General features: G+C 40.4%; 1 protein-coding gene across 3 annotated transcripts in view; it reads left to right on the forward strand.

The window, feature by feature from the left end:
- The first annotated feature begins 520 nt into the window (after positions 1-520).
- The window catches only part of ZNF652 (zinc finger protein 652), a 68,146-nt gene continuing 41,266 nt past the window's right edge, over positions 521-27,400 (forward strand). For 2 of the 3 annotated variants that reach the window (XM_059877932.1, XM_005220554.5), the window contains exon 1: positions 521-752. The gene's annotated coding sequence lies outside the window, so the exon portion shown is untranslated. Of the gene's footprint in view, positions 753-808; positions 1,700-27,400 lie in introns of those variants that run through there. The other variant, XM_010816131.4, reaches the window with a different exon arrangement.

Consider the following 27,400-nt stretch of genomic DNA (forward strand, 5'->3'; position numbering starts at 1 on the left):
CTCTACTTCGTGGAACGCTCCCACTCTCCAGCCCAAAGCTCCCTCCGACTCTACATTTTGGCTTCCTTTCAGCAGCCACGCCCCCAGACCCAAGGGGAGCGGTGCGCACGCGCACTCCACGCCTTTACCTGGGCGCTCGGCAGTGGGCGGAGTAGGGGAGGCGGGGGTGGAGCGGGAGTCGGCGGTTGTGTGGGAGGCGAAGCGCTCACAATGTGGCAGCGGGGAGAAAAGGTGCGCCAGGGCCGGCCCCGAGGGCTGCGCATGCGCGCCGCCGCGCCCAGCGGCCGGGATGCCAGGGGGGCGGGCGGAGGGAGGTGTCGGGCTCCCTGTTGGGCGGGCGGGGGGGGGGGGCCGGCAAGGGAAGGGGCCGCGGGCGCGCGCGCGCTCTCGCCGCTGCTCGCCCTCCCTCTCTCCCTGCCCCCCTCTCTGCACACACAACCACACACGCACACCCCCCCCTCCCCTGCCTCCCTCCCCGCGCACCGCCCGCCCCGCCAGCCCCGCTCGCCCTCGCGCGCTCGGAAGGGAGTCGCGAGACGTCGGAGCGGCGGCCACGTAGCGCTGCGGCGGCGGCGGCGGCGGCGGCCGAGGCCGGGTCTGCGGAGCGGCCCTGAGGACAGACGTTGGGCAGGGGGGAGGGGCCGGCCCGGCCGGCGGTTGTTACTCGAGCGCCGCGGCTACAGGCCCCCCGCCGCAGGGATGGACCGCCGAGGCGGCGGTCGGGGCGGCGGAGGCGGAGGCGGCCGGCCCGGGTGAGTAGGAGCCCCTGCCCCCCACGTACACGCCACAGTCGCGGCTGCGCCCCTGGCAGCAGCCCTTCCTCTCCGCCGCCCTCCGAGCCGACAGGGGCTCTGGGCGCCGGGTTAACCCTTCGCCGAGGCAGCTGCGTGCACTAGGCCGGAGCAGCCCCCATCCGGAGGGGAGGCCCCGGGCGTTGAGCTCTTCTGGCCCGGAGCCTGGTTGGAGGCGCCGGCTTCTGTTCCTTCGCCCCCTCTTTCTCGGACCCGGGCTGGGCTCCAGTTTTGCAGAATGCGCTCGCCCGAAGGCCCGAGGGGAAGCTGGGGTTGCACGGGGTAGCGGGCCGAGGGGAGGTTTGCACCGGTCCTCCTTCGAGCATTCTCCTGCCCAGCAGCTGGTGGCTTGCACCCACTGCCTCCCCTGCCCTGCGGCTGCGCCCAAACCACCAACCCCCGGGAGTATTGTGCCGCCTGAGATAAAAATGCATCTAAGTGTACACCCGCCCAATACTCACCCAGAGGGTAATGCAGACCTTTCTCCACCCCCACCACAGCCTCCCCTCCAATCAGGCTCTGCTTAAGATTCTTAGATGGGAGCCACTAAAGGTAGTGACACCCCCGTTACATCTGCACAGAACATGTTCATTGTCGAGGAATGTCTCCGCCAGAAATGAAAAATACCCCTGCTTCACCCTGGAACACTGTCTTCACGATTTAAGATCCCGTCTGCTCTTCTTGAAGAGGGCCAGTCTTTGATCCCATCTAGCACATCCCTCCCCCACAACACGCGCCCGCGCGTGCACACACACACACATACACACACACACACACACTTCCTGATTGCTGAACAGTCCCTGTCATCGCGGATCCATTGTCAGGAGTGGCTTGTGCCAATCAAAGGAATGTGCTTTTGCCTCTGGAGAAGGGTGCTTTCCACAACCATGCTCTCAGGATATTGCTGTGTGAGTCTTGTCTTTGATTGTCCTCAGGTTGCCTCTGTGTTCAAGTATCATCTTTCCAGCGTTTCCCCTATATACATTACATCTCCCGTGGATCCCCAGTAATACCTGAGTGATGGAGTTTTTTCCCCCAGTTAATTACGTATGGTGTGTGGGAATTTCATTTTTTTTAAAAATTCGTTTTTTCTGTTGTAATGTTTAACATCTGTGGTCAAGGCATAGTAAATATATAGGGTAATATTTGGGGACGAATTTTTTTTTTTTTTTCTTTCCCAGAGATGGCCTGGTCCGTATTGTTCTGGGAATGGCAAATAGCACATGCTTTGTTGACATGTGTGTGCTTAGGGAATGAAGAGCTGCTGTGGTTGGCGTGTGAGAGTGTGTGCACTGAATGCTGGTTGTGTTCCCATGTAGGGCTGATTTGAGAGTGGTGAGCTGTACCGTGACAGGGCTGGCAGGCATCTGGGATGTTTGTATCAGGACTGTGCACATATATTCAGATAGATACTGCCTTTAGTATAATTTTGTTGAAAATGTACACTGCTGCGTTTTCGGGATTCTGAAAATGTCTATTTTAGTGGTTCCTAACCTCTCTTTGGATTCATGGAAGCCTTTAGGACCCTCTTGCAGGGGAAATAGACACTCATAATTTTGTATGCAATTACAGTCATCTTGAGCCTGGTCCTGGGCCCTGAGGTTAAAATCTGTATTGAAAGGACTTTGAGTTTTGTGTTTTGCTTTCTTTCTTGAGGATTGGCATTACTTTGGTCCGGAGCAGTAAGCAACAAACTAGATGAAATATGTATCCTCATGTTTTGTTCTTTGATTACAGTGAGTTAGGTATTTGTAAGGTATCATTTCCCTGTCTTGCAGTAAAGAAATGTATGTGAGAATTTCAGAAAAAGTTAAAACTGGAGTCAGGATAACTTGTTTAAATGTGTCTAAATGTGCCTGGCACTATCTTCTAAGTATAGCAGATTTCAACAGCAGAATCAGTGGTCTGTTTTATAATGCCTATCTGGAATCAATTTGTGTTGTTTGAGGTTGATCTGATCTCTTAAAAGAAGGCCTTATCTTTCCCCTGGTAGAGTACCTGCTCTGTGAAGATTTTTCAACTTTATTAAGTGTGATTTCATGTCTTTTTTTCAGAGTGATGTTACCAGCAGAATCATCCATTTTTAAATTTCGTTTTAATGGAAGGATTTTAATTATAATAAGGAAATAATTCAGTCTCTGTGTTTAAAATCTAGAATTAGGTATGAATGTTGCACAATTCTACAATAAGCAGGGGATAAATATCAGCTATTCTTGTTTAAATCACCCTGCCCTCAGTTTTTGCCTTTTGACCATATCTCAGTCAGGAGACAGTGTGTGATAGTGTTATGATGGGCGGTGAGATAAAAGAAACAGGTCCCCAGCGCTCCAGGAGCTTGTAATTCTGATAATATTTTTCGCTTACAAAATCCTTTAGGACGTTCATATTTTTGATATTTTGGAGTTTCTGAGAGGCTAAGGAATTTATGGTATTAACTGCATTTTGGATGGCAAAGGAGCCTTGGAATCTTGCATAAAATCTGTTTCATTCACCTGAAGAATAGCATTTATTCTAATAATTACGCAGTATATCCTATGAAATTTGAAAGCATGCTGAGATTGCAAATATTGCATTTTTATTATCTAATAAACGTGATTGAGGTGGCTTATATTGCAGGTTATGTTTTCTTTCATGTTGTGCCTAAAGTTTTACTGTCAGAAATTATTTGCCTATCCTAAGCCCAAGGAATTTCAAAATTGCAAATATGTTGCTTTTCTTTCTCAGTGTAGTATATGACAAATCATTAAAATCTCAGGGGACAGTGTGCTTCCTTGATTTAACATCACAGAACCTCTTCTAACCAGTCACTTACCTAGGTAAACACCCACACACCACAAAGCAGCTGATCATATAACTCATATGGCTGTGAGAACAGCATTCTCTCTGCCAAATTCAGAGCTTGGAAGCTGGAAAACAATTGCATAGCAGTGAAACATGGAGTAGTGGTGCCGGCTACTCACTCTCATTAACACAAACAGCTTGCTGTAGTTTTTTCAACGCTCTTCTTCAGACACCCTTCCCTTAGGAGGTTTCAGATCAGCAGCTTCTACTCAAGGGAAACAGCACCTACTTTCTGCAACTGTGGCCTCAAGATCTGATGCGTGACACCCAGAGCTGTTTCCATTTCTGCTCTCAGTATGGGAAGTAATCTTGTAGTGTGGTAAGAAAATACTTTTCAAGTCTGTAGAAAAAAGTTGATTAGTAATGCTGCTGATGTGATTTTGTTTTTGAATGTCTGAAGCCTTTCGAAGAAGCAAACTTGTAAAAGTGAACTGTTTAAAAACAAGTCACCCTTTTCTCAAGAGTTTTGGAAAATTTCACCAAAATGTGAATATACTCTTGAGTTTCATTTCCCTTGTTCTAAAAAGTCAGTTGAGAGACAACCAAAAGCAAAAAAGAACTCAACTGGACTCTCTCGTATTTTGAATCATAGCCTTTGGAACTAAAGGAGGTGACTGCATTTCCTCGCCAGGAATTCCTGAGTCTTATGCTACCGTTTTAGGTGTGATGTTTTTCTCATCTATTGTCATCATTTCAGACAGCATTTTGATAAAATGATTTTGATAAGCAGAATTTATTTTAATAAAAGTGAGTTGGTGTTGGAGTTAGTGACTTTAGCTGAGGGAGGATCAGGAAGATGGTTCTTTGGAGCCAGGCAGAACTAGGTTTGAATAAAGCTCCACTGCCTTTACAGCATTGGACTAATCACCTTGACCTCGCTATAGCCTCAGTTTCCTCATCGGAACAATGGGGTTTGTTATGATATTAGAGATAATATATATGAACTTCTGGAACACAGGCACATATACACATTAAGGACTCAATGGTAGGACAGCAGTGATGGAGTGAAACTGCAGATCATTTTGGCTTACAGGATTTAGAAGTCTGGTGCTGCGATCTGCATACTTTAATTTGTGCTGATTTGAGATGAAAAAATTGCAAATATTTAACTTGGTGCATACCTAAGTCTTGCAGGTGCACTGTGCTTGTTGGAACTTTGATTTGTTGCTCTATGGCTGGCTGAACTTGGTGGAGACAATAAAACTTAGCTCCAAATTCAACAGTGTTACCCACAGGCTGTGCTTGTTTTAAGCCTTTTCAGAGCTTACGTGGTGAAAGGGGTGTTTTAGGACACTAATGTAGCTCAATGAGTTCTGTGTCCAGAGCTGAATCACGTGCAAAGCCTTGTGTAAATTTTCATGGTTAATGCAAGTCATAAAGTGCTTGGTGGAATCAGTGAAGACATCTAATGCTTATTTTAGTTAATCTGTTTGTTTATATAGCATTATCTTCAATATTTGAAAACACTTATGAACATTTTTTTCTTAAAAAATTCTCATTGCTCTTCTGAGGTTTTGATCATAAACTATTATTAGGGCTATAACTTTGAGTGCCTAAGGCATTTTTGCTTTGATGGGTGAAGGAAAGAAAAGTAAGGTCCCTTACCTGTCAAATTTGATCAGCTCTCCACTTTAGACCTATAACTTTAGGTTGTGTATATAGTTCCCAGCATTGTTTTTAGTCAAAAAGGCAAGTTTATGGTAAAATACATTATTTTTTTTTAATGGCAACCCACTCTAGTACTCTTGCCTGGAAAATCCCATGGACGGATGGAGGAGCCTGGTAGGCTACAGTCCATGGGGTCTCAAAGAGTCGGACATGACTGAGCGACTTCACATACATAAACATACTTTAAGAGTCTGATTACTTTGAAAAGTAGATTCAGGGCACATATACAGTTTTATTCAATACACAGAACTTTAAAAATAGGGTTTCTTGAGTTCTATAGAATTAAATTATTCTGTCATTTTTGCAGAATATCACTGTGATAAGTCCATAACCCAAGAGTTAGCTAGAGACTTTTCAGATAAGGTAGGCACATCAGTAATGCATTAGGAAATAGCTCAAGGGAATCTGCTAAGCCTTATTTTCTTTTATTATTGAGCCACCTAGGGGCTTGCCCATGAGTGGAATCGGTCACTAGTATTGGATTGCTGATAAAGAAGAGTTGGCAAGTAATGGTCTTAGCCTCACCTTAGACTTTGCAGAACACTTGAAAAAAACTTAGTCTTGGCCAGAATGCATAACAGCAGCATTTATGCTATGTGAGCCCACTGACTAAACAAGGTTTAGATGATTGAGTTAACATAGTTTTTTCTCAACTATAATGCATTTTGCCAAGTAAACTTTTTTTTGGAAGTGGTGTATTTTTTTTTTTTTTCTGTCTAGTTTACTGGAGTCAAATGGCTCAGTAGATGGCTTGTTGCTTTTGTCAATTTCTTGATAGGCCAGTCAGTGTGTGGTGAGAAGGGATTACTGGAAGAGAATAAGAATGGAAATAATGCAAAGAATGGCTCCTGAGCATGATTTTTGGTCTTTACCATGGATGTAAAGACCATGGTATCAGAGAATTGTGACTCTACCTGGATTTCACCAAGATAGGCAGTGTGGGTGATTCCTTTTGACTTCAGTGCTAATGTAGAATATAATCTTCAACACATTTATACTTTTCAGCTTTGTGATTTAGATTCAGTTTGGGGGATTCAATGGAATATAACTTCTTTTTTTAAATAATCTTTTAAACATTTTTTGTGTATTTTTCGCTCCACTGGGTCTTGGTTGCTGCTCATGGGCTTTCTCTAGTTGCGTGGAGCAGGGACTGCCCTAGAGTTGTGGTGCGTAGGATTCTCATTGTGGTGATTTCTCTTGGGGAGCAAAGGCTGTAGGCGCAGGGGCTCCAGTAGTGACACACAGGCTTAGTTGCTCCACAACATGTGGGATCTTCCTGGACCAGGGATTAAACTTGTGTCCCCTGCATTGGCAGGCGAATTGTTAACCACTGGACTACCAGGGAAGTCCCAGCATATAACTTCTTAATTGTACTGTGTGAGCTATAAAATGAGATTTATAACTAGGCCCTTATAAATTGTTTTTACCCTTTTGAATATATCATTTTAATATATCTAGAATAATATCAGTGGCCTATGAATATTGAAATGTAAAAAATAATACAGTAAAGTACTGTTTTGTTTCTTGAGGGGGTGGCAAGGAGAGCATTTGTGACTTCAGTTTTGTACATAAATCTGTTTTTTTCCCCTGGTTCCTCTTAAAACTATGTCCCAGCTGACCACGGACTTTTCCTATATTAATATACTAAGAGCTGAAGTTTGAACAAAAAAGATCTTAATGACCTGGATAACCACAATGGTGTGATCACTCACCTAGAGCCAGATATCCTGGAGTGTGAAGTCAAGTGGGCCTTTGGAAGCATCACTACAAAGATAGTGGAGGTGATGGAACTCCAGCTGAATTATTTCAAATCCTCAAAGATGATGCTCTTAAAGTGCTGCACTCAATATGCCAGCAAATTTGGAAAACTCAGCAGTGGCCACAGGACTGGAAAAGGTCAGTTTTCATTCCAGTCCCAAAGAAGAGCAAGGGCAAAGAATGTTCAAACTACCACAGAATTGCACTCATTTCACATGCTAGAAAAATAATGCTCAAAATCCTTTAAGCTAGACTTCAGCAGTTTGTGAACCAAGAAATTCCAGATGTACAGGCTGGATTTAGAAAAGGCAGAAGAATCAGAGATCAAATTGCCAATATCCATTGGATCATAGAAAAAGCAAGAGAATTCCAGAAAAACATCTTACTTCTGCTTCCTTGACTACACTAAAGCGTTTGACTGTGTAGATCACAACAAACTGGAAAATTCTTAAAGAAATGGGAATACAAGACCCACCTTTCTGCCTCCTGAGAAACCTATATGCAGGTCAAGAAGCAACAGTTAGAACCAGACATGGAAAAACAGATAGATTCAAAATTGGGAAAGGAGTATGTCAGGGTATATTACCAACCTGCTTATTTAACTTATATGCAGAGTCAGTTCAGTCAGTCAGTTCAGTCACTCAGTTGTGTCCGACTCTTTGCAACCCCATGAACTGCAGCATGCCAGGCCTCCCTGTCCATCACCAACTCCCAGAGTTCACCCAAACTCATGTCCATCGAGTTGGTGATGCCATCCAGCCATCTCATCCTCTGTCATCCCCTTCTCCTCCTGCTCCCAATCCCCCCCAGCATCAGAGTCTTTTCCAATGAGTCAACTCTTCGCATGAGGTGGCCAAAGTACTGGAATTTCAGCTTTAGCATCAGTCCTTCCAGTGAACACCCAGGACTGATCTCCTTTAGGATGGACTGGTTGGATCTCCTTGCAGTCCAAGGGACTCTCAAGAGTCTTCTCCAACACCACAGTTCAAAAGCATCAATTCTTCGGTGCTCAGCTTTCTTCACAGTCCAACTCTCACATCCATACATGACCACTGGAAAAACCATCGCCTTGACTAGACAGACCTTTGTTGGCAAAGTAATGTCTCTGCTTTTGAATGTGCTATCTAGGTTGCTCATAACTTTCCTTCCAAGGAGTAAACGTCTTTTAATTTCATGGCTGCAATCACCATCTGCAGTGATTTTGGAACCCCCCAAAATAAAGTCTGATACTGTTTCCACTGTTTCCCCATCTATTTCCCATTAAGTGATGGGACCAGATGCCATGATCTTCGTTTTCTGAAAGTTGAGCTTTAAGCCAACTTTTTCACTCTCCTCTTTCACTTTTCTCAAGAGGCTTTTTAGTTCCTCTTCACTTTCTGCCATAAGGGTGGTGTCATCTGCATATCTGAGGTTATTGAGATTTCTCCCAGCAATCTTGATTCCAGCTTGTGCTTCTTCCAGCCCAGCGTTTCTCATGATGTACTCTGCATATAAGTTAAACAAGCAGATTGACAATATATAGCCTTGACGTACTCCTTTTCCTGTTTGGAACCAGTCTGTTGTTCCATGTCCAGATCTAACAGTTGCTTCCTGACCTGCATATAGGTTTCTCAAGAGGCAGGTCAGGTGGTCTGGTATGCCCATCTCTTGAAGAATTTTCCACAGTTTATTGTGATCTACACAGTCAAAGGCTTTGGCATAGTCAATAAAGCAGAAATAGATGTTTTTCTGGAACTCTCTTGCTTTTTCGATGATCCATCAGATGTTGGCAATTTGATATATGGTTCCTCTGCCTTTTCTAAAACCAGCTTGAACATCTGGAAGTTCATGGCTCACAGACCATGTGAAATGCCTGGCTGAATGAATCATAAGCTGGAATCAGGTTGAGGGGAGAAATATCAATAAGCTCAGATATGCAGATGACGGCACCTTTATGGCAGAAAGAGAAGAGGAATTAAAGAGATTAAAGAGCCTCTTGATGAAGGTGAAAGAGGAGAGTGAAAAAGCTAGCTTAAAACTCAACATTCAAAAAATTAAGATCATGGCATCTGGTCCTATCACTTCATGGCAAATAGATGGGGAAGCAATGGAAACAGTGACAGACTTTATTTTCTGGGCTCCAAAATCACTGCAGATAGTGACTGTAGCCATAAAATTAAAAGCTTCTTGCTCCTTGGAAGAAAAACAATGACAAACGTAGACAGCATTTACTGTGCCTCTAAAGATCTGTATAGTCAAAGCTATGGTTTTTCCAGTAGTTATGTATGAATGTGAGAGGTGGACCATAAGAAGGCTGAATGCCAAAGAATTTATGCCTTCGAACTGTGGTGTTGGAGAAGACTTTTGAGAGTCCCTTGGACAGCAAGGAGACCAAACCAGTCAATCCTAAAGGAAATCAACCCTGAATATTCACTGGAAGGACTGTTGCTGAAGCTGATGCTCCAGTATTTTGGCCTCTGATTCAAAGAGCCAACCCATTGGAAAAGACCCTAATGATGGGAAAGATTGAAGGTAGGCAGAGAAGGGGACAACAGAAGATGAGATGATTGATTGGCATCACCAACTCAACGGACTTGAGTTTGGGGAAACTCCAGGAGATGGCAAATGACAGGGAAGCCTGGTGTGCTGCAGTCCATGGGGTCGCAAAGAGTCAGACATGAATGAGTGACTGAACAAGAGTTTGAACTTAACCTTGCCTGAAGCATCCTGAGCTCTTCCGTTTTCTTCAGCATACCAGGCATACACACTAGGCATACAAAGTCATTTAAATTAACTCAGTAAGTGTTTAGGAAAATCCTAAATCCTTACAGTAAGAATTGGATAAATAAGTTAATGTATATTCATGCAATTGAGTAAATTTTATATGGCTACAAAAAAGAATGAAGAAGCTATATATTGTGAAAAATCTCTAAGCCATATTTAAGTGTAATACAATATGTACTCTTTTGAGTATGGCTTATAAGATTCATTCATATTGTATGTAATAATGCTTCATTTATTCTCATATAATATTCATTGTATACATACATTATAATTTATTTCTCCATTCTACCATTAATTGGAGAAGGAAATGGCAACCCACTCCAGTATTCTTGCCTGGAAAATCCCATGGATGGAGGAGCCTGGTACGCTACAGTCCATGGGGTTGCAAAGAGTCAGACACGACTGAGTGACTTCACTGTCACTTTCTATCATTAATGGACATTTGGATTGTTTCTGGTGTAGCTGTCATGAGTAATGCTGCTGTATTCACTATATTCTCTTCTGTACTTAAATTTTTTGATCCTTGCATATGTATACTAAATAATTTTTCTAATTTAAAAATTATATGATTTCAAATGGCTAGTTTCCTCCTGTCAGATTGTGGTAAACAACGTAGACACTTACGCATCCATTCCAACTCGTCAGGAATTAAAACTGCATCCAAAAGGTAGTTTTTTCTGCCTTTCAGAAACTCCTCAACCTTTTCATCACCTCAAATGGAAAGTTAGATTTTTTTTCTTTAAAGATGTCTTGTGTCTCTAAGGTCAGGTGGTACAGAGAGTCCTAAAGACATTCCACAGGAGCTAGCTGTTGCAGGGTTGGACTCTTCTAAATCTGGAACTGGTGTTTATTTAATTCTCTGTGACACTGTTTCTCAAACTTTTGGACCATGATCCACAGAGAGAAGCAGTATATGCATGCCCACGTGTATTCCCTCACATGTGTTCCACCACCTACAATTGAAACAAAGCTCCAGAAACAGTACTTAGCCTTACCATCTGTGAGACAGGCTGTTGTTTTACACTGTTTCATTTGTAAAACTTGGGTTGGGACAGACAGTTTGAAAATCACTGCCCTAAATAGAACTTAACAAAAAGTATTTTCTTGAAGTTGATGCTAAACAAATGCTTACTGGAGTAAATGGGGATGGGGGTAGTGATAAAATGAAAAGCTGTGCTTAATGGTATGAGTTTGAAGTGTTAAGAAACGTGGCATGAAGGAAATCATCATATTTATGACCTAGTTATTGCATTATTGTTGTTTAGTCGCTAAGTTGTGTCTGACTCTTTTGAGACCTCATGGACTATAACCCACAGACAGGCTCCTCTGTCTGTGAGATTTCCCCAGCAAGAATACTGGAGCGGGTTGCCATTTCCTTCTCCAGGGGATCTTCCTGACTCAAGGATTGAACCTGCATCTCCTGCATTGGCAGGAGGATTCTTTACTGCTCAGTCTCACCAGGGAAGCCCAGTTATTGCATAAAGAGAATTAATTCTTAAAGATGAAACTCTGGAAAGGTTAAAATTGGATTCTCATTTTGCCTAACATTTAAACTATGTTCTTCTAAAAGATGGGACACTTACTCTTGCTTAATACACACACACATACAGTCAAACACTGGCTACCTGTTTATTCATTATTAGGTAGAATTGAGTGGACTAAGAAATATATACAAATACATATAAACATATACAAATGTAATAAATATATACAGCATAACCTTTAACACAAAATGTGGTTTAAATATCAATTTACTTGTGTAAAATGGTTACAGGATAAAAATACATCAAGGACTCAATAGTGAATTTTTACCTCTGTGTGAAAATCAGACTCTGGGCTTGGACTACCTTTCAGAAATATCTCTGTCAGAAAAGCAATCATCAGAACCTGGTTCAATGGAAGGACAAAACTTAAAAGTTACTTGGCTGGAGTTGTCTTTCATTTCCATACCCAAAGTTCTGTATACTGTGACTTTGTCTGTATTTTTCTTTATTTAGCTACCATTTAATCCTCATATAACCCTTTGAGGTAGGTATTATTATCCCCATTTTTCAACAGGGAAATTAAGACAAAGTGAGGTTATGTAACTTGCCAAAGTGAATGTGTTCTTTTCTTAGTGTTGAGATTTTGTAGGAAAAGACCCATCAAATGATTTTATTTTGGTAATTGAAAAATTAGTTTTAAAATTAAATTTAAAAACCCATAAATATTTCTGGCTTTTAGAAGCCAGAGACTATGTAAGTAATTTTGTTAAATTGTTATTTAAAAAGAGATATTTTGGCCATGCCGTGTAGTGTGCAGGATCCTAGTTCCCCGACCAGGGAGCAAATCTGTGCCCCCTACAGTGGAAGCCTGAAGTCCTAACCAGTGGACCACCAGGGGAGTCCCTGTTGTATTTTTAAAATAATGTACAGCAAAATTGATGTTTTGGCATGTGTACAGTTCTTTGTATCAGTACCTGTATAGATTCATGTGACCACCACCACGTCAGGATATAGAACAAGTCCGTCCCTCAGAACTCTTTCCTGTAATCCCTTTGCACTGGTACTCTCCCCCACCCTCCACTCTGGCAACCATTGATCTGTTGTCCGTCTCTGTAATGTCCTCTTTTGGAAAGTGCTACATAAATAGGATCAGTCAGTATGTAGCCTTTTGAGACTGTCTTCCTCCACTTTAGCCTGATGCTTATGAGATTCATCCAAGTTTTTTGGTTATCAACAGTTTGTTCCTTTTTATCACCAAGTAATATCCCATTGTGTGGGTACACCACAGATTGTTTATTCATTCTTAAAGGGCATTTGGATTGTTTCTAGTTTGGGGTGAATATAAATTCCCATTTCTCTAGAGTAAATACCTAGGAGTGGGACTGCTTGATGACAGGTGTGTGTGTTTAACTTTGTAACAAACTGCCAAACTGTTTTCCAGAGCGAGTGTGCCCTTTTGTATCTCCACCAGTAACGTACAAAAGTCTTGTTTGGTCTACGTCTTTGCTGACCCTTGAAATTGTATTTTTATCTTCACTGTCCTAATGGGTGTGTGTGTGAAAGTGTTAGTCACTCAGTCATGTCCAACTCTTTGTAAACCATGGTCTACAGCCCACCAGGCTCCTCTGTCCAGGGAATTCTCCAGGCAAGGATACTGGAGTGGATATCCATTCCCTTCTCCAGGGGATCTTTCCAACCCAGTGATTGAACCCGGTTCTGCATTTCAGGCAGATTTTTTTTACTATCTGAGCTACCAAGGAAGCCTGAGTCCTAATGAGTATGTAGAAATAATTCATTTTGACCCTTAGGACCAGAATCTGGGTAATAGACCAAGCTGTGCCATCAACTAGCTGTTGACCTTACAGGAACCATTTAACATTTTAAAGCTTCATTTTTCTTCATCTCTCATATAATAAAGAATACTGAATATGTTGTAAGTTCTTTTGCAGCTCCCCGGTTCATTGGTGTGGAAGCATAAATCCTTGGCAACAGGACAGATCTGTGTTGCTTGTGCAAAAAAAATCTATTGACAGATCTAAGCTAAGGTATAAACACTATAAACAATACGTGTCTATTTGTAAGTAGAATCTATGTGAAATAACTTGATATTTATAACTGTAATTTAGCTCTCAGTTCAGTTCAGTCGCTCAGTCATGTTCGACTCTTGCGACCCCGTGAATCGCAGCGTTCAGGCCTCCCTGTCCATCACCATCTCCCGGAGTTCACTCAAACTCATGTCCATCGAGTCGGTGATGCCATCCAGCCATCTCATCCTCTGTCATCCCCTTTTCCTCCTGCTCCCGACCCCTCCCAGCATCAGAGTCTTTTCCAATGAGTCAACTCTTCGCATGAGGTGGCCAAAGTATTGGAGTTTCAGCTTTAGCATCATTCCTTCCAAAGAAATCCCAGGGCTGATCTCCTTGCAGTCCAAGGGACTCTAAAGAGTCTTCTCCAACACCATAGTTCAAAAGCATCAATTCTTCACGGGTGCTCAGCTTTCTTCACAGTCCAACTCTCACATCCATACATGACCACTGGAAAAACCATAGCCTTGACTAGACAGACCTTTGTTGGCAGAGTAATGTCTCTGCTTTTGAATATGCTATCTAGGTTGCTCATAACTTTCCTTCCAAGGAGTAAGTGTCTTTTAATTTCATGGCTGCAGTCACCATCTGTAGTGATTTTGGAGCCCCCAAAAATAAAGTCTGACACTGTTTCCACTGTTTCCCCATCCATTTCCCATGAAGTGATGGGACCAGATGCCATGATCTTCGTTTTCTGAATGTTGAGCTTTAAGCCAACTTTTTCACTCTCCTCTTTCACTTTCCTCAAGAGGCTTTTTAGTTCCTCTTCACTTTCTGCCATAAGGGTGGTGTCATCTGCATATCTGAGGTTATTGAGATTTCTCCCGGCAGTCTTGATTCCAGCTTGTGCTTCTTCCAGCCCAGCATTTCTCATGATGTACTGTGCATAGAAGTTAAATAAGCAGGGTGACAATATACAGCCTTGATGTACTCCTTTTCCTATTTGGAACCAGTCTTTTGTTCCATGTCCAGATCTAACTATTGCTTCCTGACCTGCATATAGGTTTCTCAAGAGGCAGGTCAGGTGATCTGGTATTCCCCTCTCTTTCATAATTTTCCACAGTTTATTGTGATCCACACAGTCAAAGGCTTTGGCACAGTCAATAAAGCAGAAATAATACTGAGACGTGTCTGTCATGTCTATAAGCTAAAATTATATAGCTAATGTTGCAGTTAACATTGACAATCAAGAGTCTTTGGCTAATGTTGGATGTTTTCATAATAGAACTATTTCTCAGCTTTCTAGAAAGGCTGTTGTTTACAGTAAGTTTAGTAACAAATATTTTACCATTTTCAGTCATGAAAAGGGGTCATTTTTTAAAAATTACGTATTTGGGTACTTAGTGTCTTACTTGAGCGTGAAACGAATTGCTTCTATAATGTTATGAAGAATAGTTTATTATTTTTCTAAAGAATTATACAAGCTTATCCAAAATTATTTAAGGATTACAGAAAAATATGAAAGAACAAAGTATCTCCTTCATCTTTGCCCCTATCCTAGGTATCTCTCAGTATGAGCATACATATGCATAGTTGTGTGGGCATAGTTTTATGTAGTGGGATTGCGTGATTCCACTCCCACATGTACTTTACTCTTATTTTTTCTCATGTGGACATATTTCTCTGTCAATTAGTATAAACCTACATCATCATTCGAATGACTGTGTAGTATGCCAGGATCTGTGTGTATCACTGTTTATGTTTCAAGTTTTTGTTATATTAAGTAGTGCTATAAAATGAATACCCTTGTATACATATCTTTTTGTACTTGTGTTATTATCTACTAATGAGGAATTCTCGATAAGCTGGGTCCAAAAATATGCACACTTCACACTGAGGAAAATAGTGCTGAGTTGCTCTAATGAAGGTTATTCCATAGTCACATAGCATTCTGGTCTGTATTGGCCAAACCAGCTGATGTCAGAAGTCAGGTTATCTTGGCATTAGCCAGTTTGGGATTTAAGCCATAAAACATATCTATACATGTTTGTAGGTGGATCCTGCTGAAAAAACTCAGTCCATTTGGTAATTGATAGTCTTTACCAAGTAAACCTGAAACTGTTGAAAAACATCAAAGTTAAAGCAGTTTTTTAAGGAATTCCCTAGTGATCCAGTGGTTAGGACTCTGCACTTCCACTGCTGAAGGCCACAGTTCAGTCCCTGGTAGGGGCGCTGAAGTCCTGCAAGCCACGTGGCATGGGAAAAAAAATTTAAAAAGCCCTCACTTTTGAGAAAAACTAATAAAGCAGTTTGTTTTTTTAATTCAAAGAAAATCTTTTCATTGATGTGGTTATATCTCGATTTGTACTACCCCTGTAAGTTCTCTTTTTTAAAATTAAAAAAAAATTAAATTTTGGAATAATTTTAGATTCACAGAAAAGATGCAAAACGGGTACTTTTTTTTCTTTTTTAATTTATTCTAATTGGAGGCTAATTACTTTACAATATTGTGGTGGTTTTTGCCATGCATTCACATGAATCAGCTATGGGTGTACATGTGTCCCCCATCCTGAACCCCCCTCCCACCTCCCTCCCCATCCCATCCCTCAGGGTCATCCCAGTGTACCAGCCCTAAGCACCCTGTCTCATGCATCGGACCTGGACTGGCAATCTGTTTCACATATGATAATATACATATTTCAATGCTCTTCTCTCAAATCATCCCACCCTTGCCTTCTCCCACAGAATCCAAAAGTCTGTTCTTTACATCTGTGTCTCTTTTGCTGTCTCGCATATAGGGTCATCATTACCATCTTTCTAAATTCCATATGTATGTGTTAATATACTATATTGATGTTTTTCTTTCTGACTTACTTTGCTCTGTATAATAGGCTCCAGTTTCATCCACCTTATTAGAACTGATTCAAATGCATTCTTTTTAATAGCTGAGTAATATTCCATTGTGTGTATGTACCACAGCTTTCTTATCCATTCGTCTGCTGATGGACATCTAGGTTGCTTCCATGTCCTGGCTCTGGTAAACAGTGCTGTGATGAGCACTGGGGTACACGTGTCTCTTTCAGTTCTGGTTTCCTTGGTGTGTATGCCCAGCAGTGGGATTGCTGGGTCGTATGGCAGCTCTGTTTCCAGTTTTTTAAGGAATCTCCACACTGTTCTCCATAGTGGCTGCACTGCTTTGCATTCCCACCAACAGTGTAAGAGGGCTCCCTTTTCTCCACACCCTCTCCAGCATTTATTGTTTGTAGACTAAAACAAGTACGTGTATATCACCTCATCTAGTCCTCTCTTTTTTCTTAAGATGACTGTATATGCATTTGTTTCTTGGTTATAAAAAGAAAGCCTTTGGTTAAAATATACACTTAAAAATGTTACAGTAACACAGTACAACTAACTCTATAGAAATATTATAAATGCTATTGATAATGTTCAATAACTTTATAGTCTTCTTGTGGTTTATGGAATAATGGTAGAGTTTAAGGTCCAGTACTTTTAAAGGTTTATTTTTGTTTTTTTCTATGGCCGTGTTTCCATTTCCTAACCTGATACTGAGAGTTTTACCTAACAGCCATTAAAATAATATAATTTAGTCTTTCACATTACTCTGAACCAAACTGAAAACAAATTATTACTTAAAAAGCAATTATATATCAGTATTTCTGAGCTTATTACGTATTCTACATAGATTTTAGAAGTTAAGTACTTTATATTAGAGAAATGAATCTGTAATTATTTTTAGCTAAATTCATTGTTCTCTTATAGTTGTTAGAACAGGTAAAATAAAATGGTAAGAACATTGAAGTTGGTATATTTTTATTGTATATTTGGCAAACTATGAAAATTAGCATTTGAAAATTACTTCATTGTGTTGACATTTTGTTCACATTAAGTTATGATAAAGGTAGAATATGAAAATATTCCAGATGATTATATCTTATGAATAAAGTTGAAAATCATATAAACACAAAGCATAGTAATAATTATAACATTTGTGTAGGGTTTTGGACATGAATTTGAGCTATCTCCAGGAGACAGTGAAGGACAGCAGGGGAACCTGGAGTGCTACGGTCCATGGGGTTGCAAAGAGTCAGACAACTTAGTAACTGAACAACAACAACAAATAGGATTTTGAGATACTTTTCTCATATATTAATTCTTTTTTAAAAATTTTAATTTAACTTTATTTTTGTTGAAGTATAATTGATTTACAGTGTTGTGTTTCAGATATACAGCAAAGTGATTCAGATATTTATCTTTTTTTCCAGATTATTTTCCCTTATACATTATTACAAAATATTGAGTATGTTTCTCTTCATCTAGTTCTGTTATTATTAAAGTCTTACATACACTAAGAAACCAGCGCTGGTACATTACTATCAGCTTAACTCCAGATTTAGTTCAGATTTCACTAGTTTTTCAACTAATATTCTTTTTCTATTTGGAAACATCCTAAATCAAGCTTTTAAACTCTGTGCTTAAATAAGCTTGAATATCTTTTCATAGATTAATTTTAGTCATACATTGTACATTTGTACCGTGTATAATGTATCTGGATCTCTATATTTGTCTAGATAAGTTTAAAGTATCTTTGACGTTATTATCTTTGAAAGTTATCTTTTGATGTTCACAGATGTCTGCCCAAGGCCATATTAGGGTAGGTTTGGAGGTCTTTTTCCCCTACCCTTCTTGTGTCCATGCAGAAGCATAATTTATAATATGAGTAAGTATAGTTCTTGCACAGTGATACCCTTTTCAGTCCAGTTATAAGTCTCTATCTCCAGGAGCACATAGCTACCTTTTGTTTTACTAAGAAATTATCTTGTGCTGGATGGTTGCACTGTCTGGCTCTGAGAGAATATAAATATTAAGCAGTTCTTGAAAGAGAAAATGGTGCTGGTTTTGCAGCAGAATACCATTATAGGTCAGTTTTCATTTCCAATCCCCAAAAAAGGCAATGCTAAAGAATGTTCAGACTACCACACAAATGCACTCATTTCACATGCTAGAAAAGTAATGCTCAAAATTCTCCAAGCTAGGCTTCAACAGTACGTGAACTTCCAGATGTTCAAGCTGGATTTAGAAAAGGCAGAGGAATCAGAGATCAAATTGCCAACATCTGTTGGATCATAGAAAAAGCAAGAGAATTCCAGAAAAACATCTGCTTCATTGACTACTCTAAAGCCTTTAACTATGTAAATCACAACAAACTGGAAAATTCTTAAAGAGATGGGAATACCAGACCACCTTACCTGCCTCCTGAGAAATCTGTATGCAGGTCAAGAAGCAACAGTTAGAACCGAACGTAGAACAATGGACTGGTTCCACACTGGGAAAGGAGTACATCAAGTCTGTATAGTGTCATCCTGCTTATTTAACTTATGTGCAGAGTACATCATGAGAAATGCTGGACTGGATGAAGCACAAGCTGGAATCAGGATTGCCAGGAGAAATATCGATAAGCTCAGATATGCAGATGATACCACCCTTATGGCAGAAAGAGAAGAACAACTAAAGAGCCTCTTGATGAAAATGAGAGGAGAGTGAAAAAGCTGGCTTAAAACTCAACATTCAAAAAATGAAGATCATGGCATCTCGTCCCATCATTTCATGGCAAATAGATGGGGAAACAGTGGAAACAGTGACAGACATTATTTTCTTGGGACCCAAAGTCACTGGGGAACCGTGACTGCAGTCATCAAATTAAAAGCCACTTGCTTCTTGGAAGAAAAGCTATGACCAACCTAGACAGCATATTAAAAAGCAGAGACATTACTTTGCTGACCAAGGTCCATATAGTCAAAGCTGTGGTTTTTCCAGTGGTCATGTATGGATGTGAGAGTTGGACCATAAAGAAAGCTGAGCACTGAATTGATGCTTTTGAGCTGTGGTTGGAGAAGACTCTTGAGAGTCCCTTGGAGTGCAAGGAGATGAAACCAGTCAATCCTAAAGGAAATCAACCCTGAATATTCATTGGAAGAACTGATGCTGAAGCTGAAGCTCCAATACTTTGGCCACCTGATGCAAAGAACTGACTCATTGGAAAAGACCCTAATGCTGGGAAAGATTGAAGGCAGGAGGAGAAGGGGACAACAGAGGATGAGATGGTTGGATGGCATCACCAACTCTATGCACATGAGTTTGAGCCAGTTCCAGGAGTTGGTGATGGACAGGGAAGCCTGGCATGCTGCAGTCCATCAGATCACAAAGAGTCAGACATGACTGAGTGACTGCACTGAACTGGAACCATTATAGAGGGGGTACTTACTTGGCTATCTTTCACTCTTCACTTGCTAATGCAGAGAATCCCTCCTGCAGCAAACTGTGGCATCCAAACTCACTATATTTAAATGACTTATTGAAAGTTTACATTACGGAAGAGGCAGAAGAAATTGGCAACATCACATGGGTATGGATTTTTAAAAATCACTTTCCTCCCAGCTTAAACAAAACTGTTGAGTGTTCCATTCGCTTACATGTCCTTTTAAAAGTAAATAAAAATCTTCCTAAGCATTCTTGGAAACAAAAGTGGTAGTCAGCAAAAGCTTCATGAAGGAGATAGGTACTTTTGAGCTAGGTCTGCAATGTGCCTAGAATTTTATAGTCATATAGGCCGTGGGGGTGGAGTGGTGGTGTTCCTAGGTAGAAGCAAAGAATGACATAACCAAAGGTTTAGAAGTGGAAAAAGTCAGGGTGCACTTTACAAATAGCATGATGACATTAGGTGGGAGAGAAGGATTTGGGGATCCAAGTCTGAAAAAGTCAGTTGGATCAGATGGAGGAGAGCTTTGGAATGCTTTGCTAAGGTATTGAACTTTATTCCAAGGCTCTGGAAGCCAATTATCGTTTTGTAGCTAGGGAATGACATGATCCAAATTCTTTAGGAAAATGTAGTTTAGAAAATCTCTGTGTAAGGTGGTTTAAAAGAGGGAGGCAGAAAGACTATTGTAATGTGTGTATGAGATGATTAGGGCCTGAACTCAGAGGTTATGTTAGCAATTGGAATAGGGAGGATATGTCAGTTTTTAAAAACAGGACTTGTTGGTTCATTAGGTATTGGGGTAAGGTAGAAGGAACAGCCCAGAATGAACCTGAGGTTTGGATCCTAAGTCAGAAACTACAGCTGCTTCGTTTGGATCTTCCACAAAATTGACCATAAAATAAGAACTTAAAAACAATAACATCCTAGAACTGAGGAAAATTATGTAGTCTCCTTGTTCCAGAAACCATAAAATGCAGCTTAGAACCGACTCGAGACAGAGGAAGCAAACTGGGGAAGAAAGAAGGTAGTTTTTCATTTAACAGTGGAGAACCATTGCTATGGCTTGTACTTGCATCTGATTTTTATATGGTGAAGTGGTGTAGGCCATTTTATTTACAGGCTTTCCTGGTGGCTCAAACAGTAAAGAATTCACCTGCAATGCAGGAAACCTGGTTTCAATATCTGGTTCAGGAAGATCTCTTGCAGAAGGGAATGGCAGCCCACTTCAGTATTCTTGCTTGGGCTTCCTAGGTGGCACCGTGGTAAAGAATCCAGAGGAGACTCAAGAGATGTGAGTTTGATCCCTGGGTCAGGAAGATCCCCTGGAGAAGGAAATGGGAACTGACTCCAGTATTCTTAACTGGAAAATTCCATGGACAGAGGCGGCTAGTAGGCTACACAGTTCATGGACTCACAAGAGTTGGACATGACTGAGCAACTGAGCACATACTGTGCTTATGGCGATAGCAGCACCACAGCCCTGACTGAAGATGAGAATCCTGGTGGCCTCATAGTGCAGCAGATTGAGAAAATCGTCTAAAATGGTCTTCTGCTCACCCATAGGCCTCTCTTTATAAACATACACGTATTTTGTTTGGCTGATGGCTTCTTAGTTGGACCGGTGTATATGAAGGTGACAGAATGTATTGTCTCGTCCATCAGCTAGAGAACACATGTAAAGCAGCTTTAATGCTAGTTCTTACTAAAACATTGGCTAAGCATGTAAACAATATAGATCTAAAACCTTACCTATAGCCAGAGCTACATAGTGAGTTCCACATGAAGATAGAAGTTTGTAGTTCAGTTTTATTGTCCTTTCATTGACAAATTAAAAGTTGACTTAGTGTATAGGATACAGTAGTGTCTACTGTCTAACCAGTCTTGACTGAATGATGATCTTACTAGGCATATTGTTTTATTCAAACATATTTAACTTTTTTTATTATTCTCTGTTAGCATATTTGGGATTAAAGTTTTATTATATCAAACATATACCATGTTTGGTACATTTTATATTATAGTTTTTAGAGATGTGAAATTTAAGTTATGGAAAAGAAAATGTCATAATATGGGGGATTTTAAAACTATATTTTACCTCTGTAATTCCTTAGTTTCAGTTCAGTTCAGTCGCTCAGTCGTGTCTGACTCTTTGCGATCCCATGAATCGCAGCACGCCAGGCCTCCCTGTCCATCACCAACTCCTGGAGTTCACTCAGACTCACGTCCTTCGAGTAAGTGATGCCATCCAGCTATCTGATCCTCTGTCGTCCCCTTCCCTCCTGCCCCCAATCCTTCCCAGCATCAGAGTCTTTTCCAATGAGTCAACTCTTCGCATGAGGTAGCCAAAGTACTGGAGTTTCAGCTTTAGCATCATTCCTTCCAAAGAAATCCCGGGGCTGATCTCCTTCAGAATGGACTGGTTGGATCTCCTTGCAGTCCAAGGGACCCTCAAGAGTCTTCTCCAACACCACACTTCAAAAGCATCAATTCTTCAGCATTCAGCTTTCTTCACAGTCCAACTCTCACATCCATACATGACCACTGGGAAAACCACAACCTTGACTAGACGAACCTTTGTTGGCAAAGTAATGTCTCTGCTTTTGAATATGCTATCTAGGTTGGTCATAACTTTCTTTTTTTTTTTTTTTTTAAGTGTTTAATGTTTTTGTTTTTTTTTTTGTATTCTTCCAATTTTATTTTATTTTTAAACTTTACATAATTGTATTAGTTTTGCCAAATATCAAAATGAATCCGCCACAGGTATACATGTGTTCCCCATCCCGAACCCTCCTCCCTCCTCCCTCCCCATACCATCCCTCTGGGCCGTCCCAGTGCACCAGCCCCAAGCATCCAGCATCATGCATCGAACCTGGACTGGCAACTCGTTTCCTACATGATATTTTACATGTTTCATTGCCATTCTCCCAAATCTTCCCACCCTCTCCCTCTCCCACAGAGTCCATAAGACTGTTCTATACATCAGTGTCTCTTTTGCTGTCTCGTACACCGGGTTATTGTTACCATCTTTCTAAGTTCCATATATGTGCGTTAGTATACTGTATTTATGTTTTTCCTTCTGGCTTACTTCACTCTGTATAATAGGCTCCAGTTTCATCCACCTCATTAGAACTGATTCAAATGTATTCTTTTTAATGGCTGAGTAATACTCCATTGTGTATATGTACCACAGCTTTCTTATCCATTCATCTGCTGATGGACATCTAGGTTGCTTCCATGTCTTGGCTATTATAAACAGTGCTGCGATGAACATTGGGGTACATGTGTCTCTTTCCCTTCTGGTTTCCTCAGTGTGTATGCCCAGCAGTGGGATTGCTGGATCATAAGGCAGTTCTATTTCCAGTTTTTTAAGGAATCTCCACACTGTTCTCCATAGTGGCTGTACTAGTTTGCATTCCCACCAACAGTGTAAGAGGGTTCCCTTTTCTCCACACCCTCTCCAGCATTTATTACTTGTAGACTTTTGGATCGCAGCCATTCTGACTGGTGTGAAATGGTACCTCATAGTGGTTTTGATTTGCATTTCTCTGATAATGAGTGATGTTGAGCATCTTTTCATGTGTTTGTTAGCCATCTGTATGTCTTTTTTGGAGAAATGTCTATTTAGTTCTTTGGCCCATTTTTTGATTGGGTCGTTTATTTTTCTGGAGTTGAGCTGTAGGAGTTGCTTGTATATTTTTGAGATTAGTTGTTTGTCGGTTGCTTCATTTGCTATTATTTTCTCCCATTCTGAAGGCTGTCTTTTCACCTTGCTAATAGTTTCCTTTGATGTGCAGAAGCTTTTAAGGTTAATTAGGTCCCATTTGTTTATTTTTGCTTTTATTTCCAATATTCTGGGAGGTGGGTCATAGAGGATCCTGCTGTGATGTATGTCGGAGAGTGTTTTGCCTATGTTCTCCTCTAGGAGTTTTATAGTTTCTGGTCTTACGTTTAGATCTTTAATCCATTTTGAGTTTATTTTTGTGTATGGTGTTAGAAAGTGGTCCAGTTTCATTCTTTTACAAGTGGTTGACCAGATTTCCCAGCACCACTTGTTAAAGAGATTGTCTTTAATCCATTGTATATTCTTGCCTCCTTTGTCGAAGATAAGGTGTCCATATGTGCGTGGATTTATCTCTGGGCTTTCTATTTTATTCCATTGATCAATATTTCTGTCTTTGTGCCAGTACCATACTGTCTTGATAACTGTGGCTTTGTAGTAGAGCCTGAAGTCAGGTAGGTTGATTCCTCCAGCATTTCCTCTTTAAAGTCAGGAACAAGACAAGGGTGCCCACTTTCACCATTACTTTCACCATAACTTTCCTTCCAAGGAGTAAGCATCTTTTAATTTCATGGCTGCAGTCACCATCTGCAGTGATTTTGGAGCCCCCAAAAATAAAGTCTGATACTGTTTCCACTGTTTCCCCATCTATTTCCCATGAAGTGGTGGGACCGGATGCCATGATCTTCGTTTTCTGAAAGTTGAGCTTTAAGCCAACTTTTTCACTCTACTCTTTCACTTTCATCAAGAGACTTTTTAGTTCCTCTTCACTTTCTGCCATAAGGGTGGTGTCATCTGCATATCTGAGGTTATTGATATTTCTCCCGGCAATCTTGATTCCAGCTTGTGCTTCTTCCGGTCCAGCGTTTCTCATGATGTACTGTGCATAGAAGTTAAATAAGCAGAGTGACAGTATACAGCCTTGATGTACTCCTTTCCCTGTTTGGAACCAGTCTGTTGTTCCATGTCCAGTTCTAACTGTTGCTTCCTGACTTGCATATAGGTTTCTCAAGAAGCAGGTCAGGTAGTCTGGTATTCCCATCTCTTTCAGAATTTTCCACAGTTTATTGTGTCCACACAGTCAAAGGCTTTGGCATAGTCAATAAAGCAGAAATAGATGTTTTTCTGGAACTCTCTTGCTTTTTGCATGATCCAGCAGATGTTGGTAGTTTGATCTCTGGTTCCTCTGCCTTTTCTAAAACCAGCTTGAATATCTAGAAGTTCACGGGTCATGTACTGCTGAAGCCTGGCTTGGAGAATTTTGAGCATTACTTTAATAGTGTGTGAGATGAGTGCAATTGTGCAGTAGTTTCAGCATTCTTTGGCATTGCCTTTCTTTGGGATTGGAATGAAAACTGACCTTTTCCAGTCCTGTGGCCACTGCTGAGTTTTCCAAATTTGCTGGCATATTGAGTGCAGCACTTTCACAGCATCATCTTTCAGGGTTTGAAATAGCTCAACTGGAATGCCATCACCTCTACTAGCTTTGTTAATATGTCTATTAAATAAAATATATAGGTTCTCCTTCCTTTCTTTTTCCTTTTCCTTGGAATTTTTGTTGAGGAATGCATGTCATTTATTGGATAATCTTCCGTAGTCTGGATTGTGCTGATTGTATCCATGTGACACCATTTAACATGTTCCTTGGTCCCTTTTTATTTCCTGTAAATTGGTTTTTAGATCTACGGACTCGATCCGATTAAGGTTCAGTTTTTCTTGTGGGTGTGGGGCAAGACTAACAGGCGGTGGTGTATAATGCTGCCAGGAGATGCACGGTGTTGGTTGTTTCTTCTTTGGTACTGTTACTGAGGATCTTTGTCTATATTTATTAATTCATTACAGGATGCAAAATGATACAAAAATAATTTCTTCTTCAATTATAATACTTCTATAGAAAGAAATTTCCCATCAACAAATATTTAATTTCCTTGAAGTACAGATCTGGTAGGAATGGCAAGTTCAATGCTTGATTCTTGTCCTTCACTAACCAGTTTTCAGAAGCATGAGCTTATTATTTTGTCATCCCCTACAGGTGACCAGTGGATTTAAGCATATTTGATGTGTTTGAATGCGCTCTGTTCCTCATCCTTGTTGATACCCAGTTGTCCTGTTTTTATCCATTAGGAGCTTATCAGGCTGGCTTCTGAGTCTTTTGACACCACCTTGGTAGTCTCTGATAGCTTCTTTGCTTTCCATTATTACAAGATGTTTCAGACTTAGATGTTTCCTGTCCTATTTCCTTTTAGTGGGAAATATCTGAACCTCAGTATGTTCTCAGTACTGAGCTAGACATAAGCTAGAATGCTGAAGTAGTATTTCAAAAAGAACTACCTGATCTCAAGTGGCTTATAGTCTTTAAAGTTTTTATTTTTTATTCATTTGGTTTATTTACTTTGCATACATTTTGATGTGGTAAAATCAGATTTCGATTTTCTCTTATTTGATTGAAGCAAATTTTGATTTTATTGTATGATAGGTATATATCAGAATGAGATGAAGGTCTAAAATAATTTTTTTTAATTTAATATGTAATAAAAATTCATAGAATGACTTTAAAAAGATAAAACCTGGAAATGATACACATTTTACAAACCTGTTGCCATGCAGGAACAATAGTATGTTTGTTTTTTTGCATAAATGTGTAACCATGTAATTTATTGTCCAGACTGGGAGAAATGTGAGAGGGGCATTATTAATAATTACTCTGGGAGAAACAGGTATAAATCAGGACTATACCACCACCCTGTTTATAAACTAATTGGCAATATTGTAAACTTCCAGAGACCAGGGATCATATTAGCATGTTAGTAGTTATATCTGTGGTAACTCATGTGTGGTAGGTGCTCAGTAAATACTTGTTGAGTGTTACTGAAAATCTGCTGGTATTTTGAGGCTTGGTGTAGATTTAAGTGCTTTTTATGCTTTGTTAAATTATGTTTGCACTTTCTTCCAGCTTTCATCAACACTTGCGTCTAAGGGATCTTATATGTTGAACCTGAATAGATTTGATGAATTCATTTAATTTTTAAGTTTAGGATCTGTTGTTCTGTTTATTATAGAAATAATACATGTTCATTGTAAAAAATATTAGAATATGTACATTTCCTCTTTACCAGCAACTCTCACCTCCGCTCCCCCCCCCTGCCAAAAGTCATCTATCCTTTGATTATGGGCTTCTCCAGTGGCTCAACGGTAGAAAATCTGCCTACAGTTCAGGAGACTCAGCAAGAGATACCGGTTCAATCCCTGGGTGGGGAAGATTCCCTGGAGAAGAAATGGCAGCCCACTCTAGTATTCTTGTCTGGGAAATCCCATGGACAGAGGAGCCTGGCAGGTCACAAAAGAGTCAGACATGACTAGCAACTAAAAAATAACAACATCCTTTGATTGGATTTTAGTTTAAGGAAGAGAAGAGCATAGCAGTTATATACTCAACTAGTTCTTAACTCTCAGAATCCCTCTCACTCACCATTTAGCCAATGGATCTTAATTTCCTCTCTTTATAAAGGAGACTTATACGCATTTGACAGGAACTTTGTAATTCTTAGATTTATGTGGGGTTTTTGTTGGGGGAGGGAGGAGCTGGGGAAGAAGAAAGCAGTTACTTGAGCAATAGTTATGTGATTAAAACTCTCAAGTATTGCCAAAAATAGTTGATAGAAATTTTGCGTTGATGTGAACCAGTGTGAAAACACTTTGATTTTGGTGAGGGAAGTATATTTAAAGATATTACAGTAAAAATCCACATTACTATTTAAAATATTTTCTTCAGTGTTTAGGTGAAAGAGAATTTGTCTTGGTCACATGTCCATGAGGCTTTGACTGGGCAACCTGCTTGGTCATATTGGCTTGCTTATCTTGATCACTCATTGGATTTGGGTTATGACAAAAGTTATTTAAAAGGAAAAAAGTAGGCAAATAAATATTCAGGTTTTTGACTGGTTACATCTATTTATAGCACATATATTGTGAAGAGCTGTGGTTTTCTTTAGATTAAGGAAAGCATCATGTAAAAA

This window comes from Bos taurus, chromosome 19 (genome assembly GCF_002263795.3).
Source record: "Bos taurus isolate L1 Dominette 01449 registration number 42190680 breed Hereford chromosome 19, ARS-UCD2.0, whole genome shotgun sequence".
In the NCBI taxonomy this organism is placed as follows: Eukaryota; Metazoa; Chordata; class Mammalia; order Artiodactyla; family Bovidae; genus Bos; species Bos taurus.